At 41.1% G+C, this 15276-nt stretch overlaps 1 long non-coding RNA gene across 1 annotated transcript in view; it reads left to right on the forward strand.

The window, feature by feature from the left end:
* LOC311609080 overlaps positions 1-12245 on the forward strand; it is a 161352-nt gene extending 149107 nt beyond the window's left edge. The window contains exon 6 of the long non-coding RNA XR_014783259.1: positions 11932-12245. This is a non-coding gene — a long non-coding RNA (uncharacterized lncRNA). The remainder of the gene's footprint in view (positions 1-11931) is intronic.
* The last annotated feature ends 3031 nt before the right edge of the window (positions 12246-15276 follow it).

Here is a 15276-nt window from a genome sequence, read left to right on the forward strand (position 1 = left end):
GCCACAGCCAATGTGCAATTCCTAAGCTCTTGAACTGTGTGGTTGGCTTCTTACTTTCACTCAGTCTCATCCTTTGGAGACAGTTGGGTTTCAGAAACCCCACAGTAGAGTCTATTTTCAATGCTGTGAAAGCAACTAATTCCATATATGGATTCCCTTCCTTCCTAAAAATTACCACTAAATTTCGCATCAACTTCCAGTTCATCTTCACAATGCTGAATTGCTCTGTAGACAGGCATTATTGTCAAGTTTTGGGTTTTTTTTTTTTTAATTAATGGTTTCTTAGTCCTACAAAATTTCAAAAATGAATACAATATTTACATTATTTCAACTCCATCCTCTTTTCCCTCTAACTTCCCATGTCCCCCAATTCCCATATATATATATATGCATGAAGAGTTCCTACTGATTTGACTCAGTGTTGATCATATGTACATATGTTTAGGGCTGACCACTTAGAATTAGATCCCTGTCAGTGCTTTTCCATAGGGAAGATTCATTTTACACCCTTCAGCAGCCATCCACTGCCTGTGGCTTTTCATTTAGGGCCCTTGGAAAACTTCCCCCATGCAAGTTGGCTATGTTGACTGGTGTGGTCATTCTATAACTCTTGGTTATGCCGTCATATTGTTGTGATTTTTATAAGCATGGCTTCTCTGTCAGGTCTAGATGGCATTACCTCACATCTGGTCCTCTGGCTTTTACAAACTTTCTGCCCTCTACTTCATGATTTCCTGTTGTATCTGGTATAGATTCCCTAGTTGGGGCTGGGCTCCTATGGTGGTTGAACCTCTCTATTTTGACTAGCTATGGACTCCACAACAATCTCCCCTCTACTGCAAACAACGCATTTCTTTAGTGAAAGGTGAGAGCCGTATGTTCTTTTTAACGTGAACTGCTGTCTATAGTTCATGTAGGCAGGAAAACCATTACTGTGGGAGGTGTAGGTTCCTTGCTGTCATGTTTTGTTCACGTGGGTGAGACAGTCATGGGGGTGGGGGAGGAGGATGAGGAGGAGGAGGTGGAGGAGAGGAGAGGAGAGAAGAGAAGAGAAGAGAAGAGAAGAGAAGAGAAGAGAAGAGAAGCTAGAGACATACTTCTTCATCCAGAAGGGAATGGGAGAAACTCAAATTTTATTCAGGTAACAGACACTCAGTACAAGCTCATTGCTTGAAAATTCCCTCCGACAGTGGTTAAACTCGTGACCCAAAAAGTAGAGCCATACACTCCTTCCCTATAGAAGAAATTTCTGTGGATCTAAAATGGAACAGACACACTGGGCATCAGAAAATCCTCAGAAATCTATGTCTTTCAGTTTCCAGGAATCCACTTATGCCGTCATATTGTGATTTTTGATTTCACAAGCAAAATATTTGATATATGGAAGCTGAAATTAGGTCTGAGTCTGAAACTTCGTTTTGGGTACCCATCACCCCTCTGAGGAAGATGTGTATATACTTGGTGTGATGTATGGCGGTCGGTCTTGTGCCCTGATGTGTGTGTTGAATAACTCTCCTATTCTTTCGATGATCCCTGGGGTTTTCACAGGGGAATCAGACTTCTTTGAGCTACAGTGATATTTGCAAAGGAGCTATCAGTTGGCTGCCAGTTTTTAATATTGCTTTTCCATATGGTAAAAATTTTACAAGTTTAATGAGTTCCAAAGACTTCTCATTTTTTCTTGAGAAGTTTTTCTTAGGGCAAACCAAATGGGAAAAAAATGAAGAAAACGTCATTTAAATTACCAAAATGAACAGATGAGTGCAATGCAGTGTTAACCAGATTTTTCTGGTGAGCCCTGAGAGTACGTTTTCTGCAGAGGAAAGAACATGCCTGGGTTTAATTTTGTTTAAAACATAAATATTCAATTTACTTGATATCTTACGTTTAAATGATCTAGTTATCCCATGAGATACTAGCTTTTGCCTCCAAATACTGTCACTTTACACGTAGCAAATTTCTAAGAAGCACTTTGTTTAAGAGGTTGCTATTGAAAGCTTCAGTTCAAACTATAAAGCTGTGTTCTATGCCTCATTTTCTTTTCAAGTCTGTCTCTTTTCTTAAGCCCAATTCCCATTATATTAAATTATGCTTCAAAGTCTAATAATTCTGTAAGTATTGTAGAACTTCACACACTGATGTGTTTCAAAATAATCCATGACATAAACATTTCCACTAATGATCACAAGCCTTAATGAAGTATTATGATTACGTGTTTTAATTTGAATTTTCAGGGAGCATACTCTAATGGGCACCAATTCATCTAAAATTTTTGAAAAGTTGCGACATGCAAAACTTCAAATATTCTTTTCCTTTTCTTTTATTGTGGAAGTTTTTGCAGTGTGGTCCTCCAGAGCAATTTCCTGCTCCCTTTCAAATCTTCATGAGGCTGGGATTTCCTTCCACAGGAGATGATAATGATCTAGGGTAATTGGGATGCTTACGTCAGCAGTTCTTTTCACCACCTGGGTCTGATCCAGGAGCACTTATTGATCACCGAGGAGAGGCAGGTCATATTAAAAGTTGTGTTTTCAACCCAACTGTGAAAAATAAAAAATGTACTGGGACACTTCCCGCATAACTCAATAGCTAGTCTCTACCGCTTCTGTGGCTTCAGATGATGGTGGTATTCCCATGCAGCCATCTTCCTTTTAGTCAGATGAGTAGTGTACTATAGACGAAAATTCCCAATCCAGGCTAAGTACCTCCACAGATTTCTTCTGCTACTATGCTAAAACAAAACAAAACAAACAAAAATAATTGTCTACTAATGACACACAAAGTTATCAGGAGTCTTAATTCTTGCAAAAACCAGTTTCCTTCAGGCAGCTTTCACGTGGGTAGCATTTAACAGTAATATGAAGACAGTCTGGTGTGTTTCTGGCCTTCTCCTAGTCCATTGGACAAATTACTTTGGCCCTTAGAGTTGTACGGGTGTTTATGAAAGGAAGCAGTAGTCTTTGCCAGTATTAGAACTAATGAACATCATCCCTGTCCAAAGGATCTATCTAAGAAAAACGTGCCATGAGCTATGTGAACAGGCCTGTGGTGAAGGGATCGAGTGGGAAGGGCAGTGGACAAGGTCTGAATGACCATCCAGCCATTTACCAATGGACTTGGGGGAAAAAAATCCCTTAACTGTCTTCCCTCTTAGTCCCAGGAGTCACCGTCCATGCTTTGTGAGAAAATTATGACAATGCAAAGGCAAGATTCATGAGAGTGGATCTGAGATGGAAGATGTCAAACGTGCCTGCTCTAGCACCCTCTAAGATGCCAATTTCTCCATTTTCACCTACACACAGCTCCTAAGTTTCTACACTGGTGGCCATAATGCCCTGAATGGCTCTGAAAAAAGGTTTTCAGGCTTCTGAAGGCTAATCCCAGGCTAGCACATTTTATCGCTCTGATCTTGGTTCATTCCAAAAGCCCAAATGGAGAGAGTTTTAGGAAGCCATGCTTGTGTGTGTGTCTTCCTGGGAATGGAAGAGTGAAGTGACTTCACAGGTCTGCAGTAAGACTTGTCATCAAGACTCTTAGGTAAGAACCATCCCCAACACCTTTTATTTATGTTTAGTGTCCAAATCAATGCTTCAGAGTAAAAAAAAATAATCAAAAGAGAAGTGATAATATTAATTAAATCCAAATGTAAATCCAGAAGCTTCTAGGAGCAATTAAAAAAAAAGTGGTCAACGAGTGGGCACCAGAGTCCATGTCAGAGGTAGACCGTAGTCCCCATATTATGGAACCCACAAAGAGACTGTGCTGCCTATCTACTACTTCTGAGCAGAGAGGGTATAGGTCCTCACCATGCGTGGTCCTTGGTTGGTGCATCAGCCTCTGTGGTCCCCCCGGGACCCAGATTTGTTGGCTCCATTGATCTCTTTATGGTGTTCCTATCCCTTTCAGGTCCTTATATTCCTCCAAATTTTCCATAAAACCCTCTGTGCTCCACCTCAAAGTTTGGCTGTGAGTCTTGGCATCTGCTTCGATCCCCTACTGGGTAGAGTCTTTCAGTGGGCATTTATAGAGTCTTTCAGCAGACATTTATGATAGGATCCTGTCCTGTTCCTTCTCTTCAACCACTTCCCGTGTCTATTCTATTTGCCCAGGCATCCTTGCCAGGCCACAGAAGAGGATGGAATGCAGGCAGCCCAGATGGGATTTGATAGGCTGGGGTCAGATAACAGGGGAGGAGGGCTCCCCCTTTCTGAGGACTAGGGGGGGAAGGAGAAGGGATGATGGAGTGAGGGAAGATGAGGGAGTGGGTGTGGACCAGGAAGACGATGAGGGAGGAGAGCACAAAAGGGATGTAAAGTGAAGGATTTAAGAAGAAGGCGGAGAAGGAGGAGGAGGAAAGACTGTCTGGAGCTGTCAAGATGGCTCAGCAGTGAAAAGCGCTTTCAACACAAGCCTAACAGCCTGAGTTTGATCCCCCAAACTTACATGGTGAAAGGAAAGAGCTACCTCCCCAAGGTTGTCCTCTGTTCTTCACTTACATGTGAAAATACATAGGAGTGCACACACGCGTGCACACACCCTACAATGACAAATAAATTAATTACTTAGTAAACTTTAAGAAAACTGTCATGCCCAACCATAAGAACATTCAAATACTAAAAGAAAATGAATGAGAGAAATAAAAAACTAAAGATGGGGAAAGTTTAAAAAAAAAAAAAACTTTTGAAAGACTGAAATCCACCTGTGTCACATGATAAAACCCACCAGGTAAGGGCCTGAGGATAATGATTGACAGTCATGCGGTGGTTTCTCATTAAAAATAATAAGGAAAAAAATGCCAAATTTTGCCTTTAAAAATTTCAGCACTTAAATTAACGTACTACCTCAGGAAGGAACTCACAATTTTAAGATAGGAAAGTTGCAAGTATCTCATAAAGCTTGTGAGCTTGTGGGGCCTGCATGCGTTGGGTTTTCAGGCTTGTGGTAGATCCCAAGGATTGTCGTAAGCCTCGCAGTCCTAAAGACACATAAGACAATGCTTTAAGATGACAGATAAGAGCAACCACTTAAACACGGTTTGGGACTTAAGGTACTGTGTTTTTTCTATTTAAAATCTTACATTTAGAAGTGCATGTAGGCAAGACAGGGGTAGACATGGCGGGATGAGAAGTCAGGGCCTTCAGAGTAAATATTGAAGACGAGGCTCCTATTTAGCTTAGACCCAAAGCGTCTGTCTCCATGTGTCTGAGTGAAGGCGAGTGACTAATGGGCTCCCCTTCTTCCGGGCCTGAAACAAAGGAAATAGGGAAGAAGGAGGGTTGGTTATGAGGGAGAAATGTCAGCCCGTGCACACTGAGATGTAGCAGGAAGGTGTGGGCTGCACTTCAGGAAGGAAGCCTTCCTTCAGCAACTTTATCACAAGAAGCCAGATGACTGTCCCCCGAGCTCTTTTCCCAAGCACATCCATCCTAGGAAGAAACTCCTCTCTCATGGGCAATGTTCCTTATCAGACTCCGCCCCTCCCCAACCCCCGCCCCGCCCACTACTTAACACCAACTTACAAAGCTACTCAGTGCCCCCCGTGTAATTTGTGTATCAGAGAATGCTTAACATTTTATTAGTCACTGGCTGATCTTAATAATCTTCCTTCTCTGAGATAAACGGCCAAATGAAAATAAGCACCAAGGATAAAGTCAGAATCAAACTGCTCCCTTTGGAAGGATATTCAATAAACGCGGTCGCTCATCTGGAATACATACAGTGAGTTTTTGATTTCTGTTTTGAGAATTCAGTTGTTACTAGGAAACTATCTCGTGTCCCGAACAAACCTCACACGGGTACATGATTTCAGAGGACACTGGATTAGAGGAAGAAATAAAAAAACAAAACCTAGTAGCTGTCATCGTCAGGGCTACGAACTGTTCTTTTGGATTCTCGAGGACAGCATGATGTGACAGTGCGCCCTCCTACTTGTCATAGCAGCCTCCACGTTGATGCTGAACATATGGCCTTTGAGGGGAAACTCCTTTATCTAAAACCTTTCCCTTATGTCTCCAAAGAACACCACGTCTTAAAGAGACAAAAAAAAAAAAAAAAACCATTAAGTTCTAGTGCTCCATTTGTGCCGTGTTCGAAAGCTTGACACACAAAACATTTTAGTAACTAAACTAGAACTTTCAGTTGGTGACAGGATTTTCATGTCGTTGTGTTTGGTTTGGTTTGGTTTGGTTTGGTCTGGTCTCGTCTGGTCTGGTCTGGTCTGGTCTGGTGTGGTTTGGTTTGGTTTGGTTTGGTTTGGTTTGGTTTGGTCTGGTCTGGTCTGGTCTGGTCTGGTTTGGTTTGGTTTGGTTTGGGCAGTTCTAATTAACAATTCAGAATATCAATCTCTGAGTCCATGGATGGAAAATTATGTGGGGCATCAAAGAACAACTTCAGACTCATTGTGTCATTTCATCACCTCTCTCCTCTCCCTTCCTCCCCGGTTCCCTTCCCTCTCCCTCCCCACTTTCTCCCCTCTGTTCTCTGTGTGTTTATGTTTAAATGTATCCATGGTGGGAATGTGGAGGAGAGAACATTAAGAATTCAATTAACTAAATGAACTTGCCATATTTTTATGATATGTGGGAAGCAGGAGCTTGGTTTAAAACGAAGGTTTGCAAAACAAGGATAGGTCCGTAGACAGCTGAGAAGCCAACGTCACCTCTCACCTCCCTGAAAGAATCTGGAGGAGAAGAGGAGTGTAGGGTGTAATTACAGGGAACCAAACACAAGGCTGTCCTGACGGATTACTGAAGATGAAAAAGGAAAGACAGGAAGTAGCAATGGTTTGGAAATCAGAAAAGAGAGAGAGAGAGAGAGAGAGAGAGAGAGAGAGAGAGAGAGAGAAAAGAAAAAAGAAAGAAAGAAAAAAAGAAAAGAAATTATTTTGAGAGTAGTAACCTTTGACCCTGAACCAATATTTCAATCTTGGATCCATAGCTGGGAGCTAACAGTTATGAACTAAAAATAAAAGTTTAATGCAAAAACAAAACAAAGGTTTTTTTTTTTTATTAATTTATTCTTGTTACATCTCAGTGGTTATCCCATCCCTTGTATCCTCCCATTCCTCCCTCCTTCCCATTTTCCCCTTATTCCCCTCCCCTATGACTATTCCTGAAGGGGATTACCTCCCCCTGTATATGTTCATAGGGTATCAAGTCTCTTCTTGGAAACCTGCTATCCTTCCTCTGAGGCAGCCAGGTGCACTTCTAAACGCAAGATGAGAACTGTGGCTCTGGGAAAACTGCCTTGAACATCCCCAGTATGGCAATAGATTTTGGCCTTACTCAAGGGATTGTTGCACAGAAACAGTACTTAAGTATAATAAGAGCAGTGATGTGGCGACAAGGACAAACTTCAGAAGGGTGAAGTTAGTGGCATTGAGAGTGGGCCTTGGCATTTTAGAGTAGGTGATTCACACTCTCAAGGTCCTTTGTTCAGAAAGAAGAAAAAAATCATGTCTGAAAATTTCAAATTTATTTAAAGTTTGAGACTAGTCTATAATGAATGTCTTTGTGCCAGTGGTGAAACTTCACAAGTGTCCATTTATTACCAGATTTATATCTATGATTTCTATTTACAAAGCTCTCTCTGGCTTCTGAAGTAAGTGCAGCCAAATGATTTTATATAGAAATATTTCAGCATATGGCTCCAAAACTAAAGACAATGTTAATACCAAGGCTGGAGAGATGGCTCAGCGGTTAAGAGTACTGCTGCTCTTGCAGAGGCCCTGGGTTTGATTCTCAGAGCCCACATGGTAATTCACAACTACCAAAAATCCCAGTTCTAGGGGACTTAAGCACCCTCTTTTGACGTCCCTGGACACAAGACACACATATGGTAGACACACATGCATGCAGACAAAACACTCAAACACATGAAATAAAAATGTATCAATCTTTGAAAACAGAAGTGCCTAATATCACATTTAAAGTGTTGACTAATTAAAGGAGACATTTTTGAGGTAAGAGAATTCAAGACTCCAGAAGATTCCCCAGATAGGACTGACCCAATCTATAAGATATGACCATCAATGTGACCTTTTTTTCTGTTCCTGTTGATGGTGTCTGGGAGTGGGGCCTAGCAGGAAGGTACAGGAATTTGCTTTAGGTACCTTGCTCTGAGGGTGTGGTAGTAATAGCAAAATGAACTTATATTCAGTCAAAAGACAGTATCTCTTGGTCTTCACTCATACAAAGGAAAAGTAACTTCAAGTTTTTGTTTTGGTATGTCTCTTTTTTTTCTGTTGCTTTCATGAGAAATAAGCACCATTTTAGCTGTATTCCTTGCAATTGGTAGACATATTTCTTCACATTGATCCAGTCTTCTCTGGTAAGCAGAGTGTGAGCTACTTAGCGGAAGGGCCCCACAACCATCAAACTCACAAGAAACCACTCAGATGTATTATTTTTAAGCCATGTGCTCAAACAAGGTTAACCTATTTCCTTTCCTAATCTGGGACTGAACATTCAAAAGTAAAACGCTTGTAGGGTTAGTCTCCTGCAAGGCCTCTGTCTCCTTGGCTTGCAGAGTATGTGCTCTCAGAGCTTTTTCTAGCTACATGCACTCCCAAGTGCTGGCTTACGGTCTTACCTTTGTAGCCCAATTTCACCCCAATTACTTCCATCTTGGTTATTTTTCCTGCTGCTGCAATGATGTGCCTGACAAAATCATCTCATTTGCATTTGCATTTGCAGACACAGTCCATCATGGCAGGAAGGTCACAGAGGCAGGAGCTTGGGAGGGAAGGTTACATCATTGCATGTGCAGGCAGCACACACAGAATGATGAGCAGCTGTTCAATTTCCTATCTTCTCTTCTATTGCCCATGAGATGGTACCATTTATGATCATCTCTCATCTCATTCTCACCTCAGTTGACATTATCTAGAACAGTGGTTCTCAACCTTCTAATACTGTGACCCTTTAAACACAGTTCCTCGTGTTGTGGTGACCCTCCCAAGCATAAGATTTTTTTCATTGCTACTTTATAATTGTAATTTTATAAACAAAATTTTAATTTTATACATATACATTTTTATTATTACACATATATACAGTAAACTACCTACAGCAAGAAGAACCATGATACAACCAGGAATTATGTAAATGTTACATTCTTAGTGTTTCAGATACTTGTATTTGGCAGCCTAGAAGAAAACATCTCTCTTTTCCTTTATCTTCTATTCTTAGGTTTGTAGATAGGGTTAAAAAAAAAAGGAAAAGAGAATATAGAAATATATAGGGAAGATAGAACAAAAAGTAGATTAATGAATCTACTCCTTGATTTATTGTCTTAATTGTCACTCACAAGGTTATTTTTAATTCACTGGTATATAATTTTGTATATAGATGTAAAATAAGTTTAATTTTAGATACAGTGGTATAGAATTCAAATGTAAGATTATTCTTCACACACATTATATATATATATTTTCTACTCTAATGTGTGGTATTGTATCTATATACAATCATAATACGAGTGCTATTGCAGGCTGTTTAGGATAAATAAGTTATGCAAGTTAATTGTTAGTTGATCAAATCATGGTCATATCAATTTCTAGTCTATTTTTATCACAACAGTATACATCTTAGGTACAAAAGATAGACATGATCTGTAGAAAGATAAGGTAACATAGTTAGGTAATTGTAATTTTTCTACTGTTACAAATCATAATGTAAACATCTAATGGAAAGGATGTCTGATATGTGAACCACAAAGGGGTTGCAACCCGCAGGCTGACAACCATTGCTCTAGACACTCCCTTACAAGTGTGCCAGAGATTTAGGTTCCGTGATGATTCTAAACCCATTGATTTGGCGATCAATATTAATCATCATGGTGCACTTAATCTCTATTAGCTGACCTCCAGATGCAGTCACGTTAGATTTGTAGATTTGGAGAAAACTCCATTCATTATCTATCACCAGCTAACTCTAAAGCCCTCAAGGAAATAATTTGTCATTGTCCCTCTAAAAGAAGACATGAGATCTGATCTTTTCATTTCCTTTGTTGCTGTACTTTCAGCCTCCAGTTGTTTTGAAAATAATTTCACTATTCAAAGATTTGAGGTTATATTTAAGCACATAAATAACGTATTTCATCAACATAATTGTTTAGGAAACACCCCTCCAGAATTGAGAATTGTTTCCATTCTCAAAGGGATCACAATTTATCAAATGCTCCCGCCTCTTTTGCCCCATTAGCCCAGCCACTGGAGGAGAGTCGGTCATCAAGTTATCTAGTAAGCTGACACAAGAGCGTCCCTGATAAAGGTGTCAGCAGACGCTGTAAGGATGTGCTTGCCGGCACTAAGGCCAGAGCTAGAAAAACAGACAGGACATGAAGTTCCATTTGTACTACACTGTAAAACCTTTAAAATTTTTCAGCTTCCTTGGAAGGGGGTAGAAAGACGATACTTATTTCATGAGTGAGAAATCAGAGGCTCAATGAATTTGTTAGTTGCCTCCTAACTCTACTTAAAATGTCGTATGTAATTATCCCATCCCCAGGCTTTCCTTAAAGCATGATCCATCAGAAGTGTTGTGGAGTCAAGGAATGCCCTGGAATAGGGCATGGGACAACCTTAGAGAAGACAGCCATTTCCCCCTGGTTCTGTTTATAGAGTCAGATGGAGCAAAACTCAACAGAGCTCTGTCTATAGAGGCACTGGTATCAGGCGCCATCTACATCACATGTTGCTCCCACCCCTGTTTCTCCTGCTTCTCAACATTTTTACAAGGTGTTTCACCCTTTCATTTTTACTAGCAGGCACATGTTGCCTTGGAGACAGGCCGACCTTTTTTTTTTTTAAGGCTGTAAAGTTCTGTGCACTCCAACAAAAGGACCGACCTAAGTCAGCAGATTTCGAACAATTAATTTTCTCAGGCAGTCTTGTGTCTAATTCATGATGGAAGCAAACCAGCTTCAAACTGGCCTATCCTGGTTAGCATCCTTCCTCACTAGTCTCATCCCACACACAGTTTAAAGAGTCGTACTGCACTTTCTCGCAGGAAAGTGGCTCTCATTGACCTATGGGTTCAGTAGCTTCCTATAGTGGACTTGCAGCCAGAAAGGATACACGGAATATTCCAGTGATGAATTAATTATAAGTTTTAAATAATATACTATTCTGATGGAATAAAGTCTTATGCCATTCCACTGAATATTGCCGAAATTACAGATCTTCCCCTTATGCAGGGTATCAGACCGTATTTTCTACCTTTCCATCTGTCACTTTAATAACCATCTCAGTTATGAGCTGTTCACATATTGAAGTGCGTGTTTATTGCAGTTTACATAGTAACCTGACAGTGTGTCACCGTGCCTATGTCATTCACCTCATTTCAACTCATCGGGTCGGCTCACACTGCGGTAGAAAGTATGCGTACCATATGCTAATTGATAGACAGTGATCGCATTAACCTAACTTTAATTATAGCGTTATACTCACCCTTCCATCTTGTTATTAGCTATGGCTAACCTCTTACTGAGTTTAATTTATGAATTAAACTATTACAGATAAGAGTGTGCAAGAAAAAGTACAAGTAAACCTTGGTACTATGGGTTTGGGGCAATGAACTCTCTACAGGTGCAGTGGGACCGCCATACAAAGAGAATATTGTTCATTTAACACTTTGTTCCTAGGGCTTACCATGTTGTTTGTTTGTTTGTTTGTTTGTTTGTTTTTGACAAAGACCCAGATGCTTAGTCAATTATTCTAATTCTTGTAGAGTAAAGCAAAGACTTTAAGTTTTCTGGTCCATGCAATTAGCTGCTTTGACACAGTATACATCTGCTGAGTCCCTGAGAAGCTACTCTTGGGTAACAAGAATAATTGTATATTTAATATTGTTATGCCACTTAAGTTCTGATAATTCCAGGTGGAGTTAGGTTCACATTAACTTACACAGTTTTTTAAAATTTCTCTTTAAGTGATCACTGTGGGAAGTAATGAAGAATCGAGAAGCATCGTTCTCATGGAACAAGGTTTCACTTCATTTGTTTTAAGGACGTTACAGAGCCGTAGATCCACAAGAAGACAATGTACTTTGCATTTGAGTTGAGGAATTTGTCGAGATTTTTTTTCCCTCCATAAAATACTTGTCATTGAGGCTACAGCTCAAATCCAGCCACTCTGGCTAAGCCTATGGAACTGGGCACAGAGCCATGGCCAGGCTTAATTAACTCGCTACTGGTGCAACTTGCAGTATTGAAAAAGTGCTTCAGATGGTAACAAATCATAAACAACAGCCCAGACAAGACCGACGCCAATCGCGTTCAACTTATTCTCCTTAGACCGTTTCCTTTAGCACTGGGCTCGGGAAAGGATGCTTAAAAAGAAGGATGTCATCGGAAAGCTAAGTGAACAATAATGAAGTATCTGAAAAAAACGTTAGAGGAGAGCCCAAGTGATAAATACGTTCTTTCGGTTGCAAAAGAATGTTGAGAAGGCTGAGAGCTGGCTATTTATGCTGTAAACATGACTGCCCCCCTGAAAAGCCCTCTCACACTGCCACAAACACAAAGTTTTGAGTTGATAATTGAGCTCCAGGCACGCGGAAACTCTTTATTTTCATGATGAGCGTACTTTGATACAGTGGAAACATTACTTAGAAGAGCTGAAACGTTTTAGTCAGAAAAGCATTTTCACTGGCTTGTACTTCATGGTCCCATTTAATGGGAAAAGAACATAGCAAGGAATTAAAAAAAAAAAAAAGCTCCCTTCTTAAGCACTGCATCACTGATAGTCTCCGTGCCTGTGCCTAATAGGCCTGTGTCCCTTTAAGACAATGTTTCCTCTGATGGCATCTTAAAGCCAGGAATTGGGTTAATCTCATGGTCATAAACACATCTGGAATTTTAATCAACATTTGGAATATCTTTGTGTGTTTTAAGAAGAATCCATGAACTGCTGCAAATAATAATTTCCCATACTGAAGTTTCATGTTTTTACTTTTTTGGTCCCTTTCTAAGATGAAGTTGTGTTTCATCTTAAGGTTTTTAACCTGAAGTACAGCATCCCTACATTAGGTTTAAGGATGTGTCCAAGCCTAGTGTAACCCATCATGGGTTTCTTATATTTCTCCTCCTTCATTGAGACAATTAATTATGTCCTAGACCAGGTCATCTTCTGCCCTTAATGATATTTTCAGAAGCCCAAGGCTAACTGACAAAATTAAGGAAAGCATGCATCTTTTCCTTATGACCAAGAAAACTGTTGACTATGCACCAAGTTTGGAGCTTAAAACCCCATTTGTGAGATAACAACTTGCTTATATTTCATATATTTCAACGTGTCTGACTTGCAGCAGGCAAATGCAGACACTCTGCAGGCTTCTGTCATGAGCCTTGATCACCAGAGCTGCCTCCTGTCAGCCAAAATGACTCGCTGCTCCTGACCCCTGGCAGTTCCTGGGTGTAGGCTGTCCCGTGATGCTGCAGGCAAAGCAGGATTCTGCCGCTGAGAAGACAGATCTAGGCTGCTCTGAGCCGGTCACAGCTCAGCCCAGTGCCACAGATTCCTTTCACATACATTCAGGCAACAGCAAGCCCTGAATCCCAGGCTCCTCCCTTCCTACGACAGAAAAGGAGAATGGATGGGATGAATAGCAGCCACTGCAGCTGGGCTTGGACTATAGTTGTTACTCATTGTTTCCTTTCCCACGGGTGGATTTCAAATCCTCTATTCTCAGCTGCTGAAGCCTGCCCTGCTTTCTCACCACTGCCGTCCTTCCTTCTGGCTGCCCTGCAGAGTCTGCTCGTTATGCTCAGACATGGGCAAGGAAATAGTAAGGGAGTAGAAGCAGATCAGCTGAGTACCAAGTATTTCTCTTGGCCCCTAGTGTCTCTCTCTCTCTCTCTCTCTCTCTCTCTCTCTCTCTCTCTCTCTCTCTCTCTGTGTGTGTGTGTGTGTGTGTGTGTGTGTGAAAAAGAATGTATGTATGTGAGTGCCGTGTCATTATGTATATTTGTATGTATGTATGTATTTATGTAGTGCATGCACACGTACATGCAAGGGCATGTGTAGGCATGTACAGCATCTCGAAGAGGACATTGGCTACCCTGCTGTTTCACTCTCCAGAAAGGCAAGCTCTTAGTATAGGCCTCTTTCTGTGAAAACAAACCAACCTTTGTAAAGTGAAAGGAGCCCAAGGGACTCACTATGTCACAAAGACACTGGCTCTCCTTCTTGAGAAATAGCTGAGTTGTGTGTTTTCACCTAATAGGTTATGCTAATAAGCTGGACATTTAATGATGGCACCAGATAGTTATCCCGTGGGATGGCGTGACATGAGTCTCATGCCTGGCCTGCCACGTGTTTGCGTTCCCGTTGGACCAGTACAAGGCTTGATTGATGCAAACTGACAAAAATACGCTCTCTGCTTGGGTACTGAGAAACCTCTTTCCTTCCTTATTTCCTTCCTTTCTCTCTTTCTTTCTTTCATTTTTGTTTTGTTTTGTTTTGTGTTTCAAGAAATTTTCTCTGGGTGGCCTTGGTTGTCCTAGACACATTCTGCAGACCAGGCTGGACTCAAACTCACAGAGATCCACCTGCCTCTGCCTCTGCCTCCCCGAGTGCTAGGATTCCAGGTGTGCTCTACTGTGCCCAGCTGAGAACCTCTTTCTTAAACCCTCCAGTGGGTATTAAGGTTTCTACGCTTTGTGCCCACTCCCGTATGCCCAAGCTCGTGCCTCAACCCTACATATTCCCTGTCCTTCAGATCTCTTTTTTTATATTCCATGCCTTCATCAGCTGGCCATGCCATCTGCCATTGTCTGTGAATTCATATGAATACTAATTTCAGGCCATGCTTCCTTCCCACGGAGTGTGCAATCTGGTCCTTGGGGATGAGATTTTTTTTTCTTCTTATCTTTCTTTTCCTTTTCCTATCCCTCTTTCTTTCTTTCTTTCTCTCTTTCTTTCTGCTCTTCCTTTTGTTGTTGTTACTGACTTTCAGGGTTGTGTCTGAGTGGATCTTGATAGACCTGCAATCAATTTAGAGCCCATCCAATTTAGAGTACATCAACGCAGACTTACCTTTCTCATTCAGTGTGTCCACTGAAGTGGTGTTACTCAGGTTCTCTGCCCTGGTGTTACTAATTATCACTGGGGCTGTTTAACCATACAACTTGTTGGCCTTACAGGACTCAGCTCATCATGAGCCCTTCTTGGTTCATGGACACTCCTGCCAATGCTCAGTAGTGTTCTGACATCTGTACTTCAGAGCTTAGTCAGAACTCTAAGGTCATGGGGTTACCACTGGATATATAAAGGAA

Source organism: Acomys minous (assembly GCF_964271855.1).
Source record: "Acomys minous genome assembly, chromosome: 11".
NCBI classification, from domain to species: Eukaryota; Metazoa; Chordata; class Mammalia; order Rodentia; family Muridae; genus Acomys; species Acomys minous.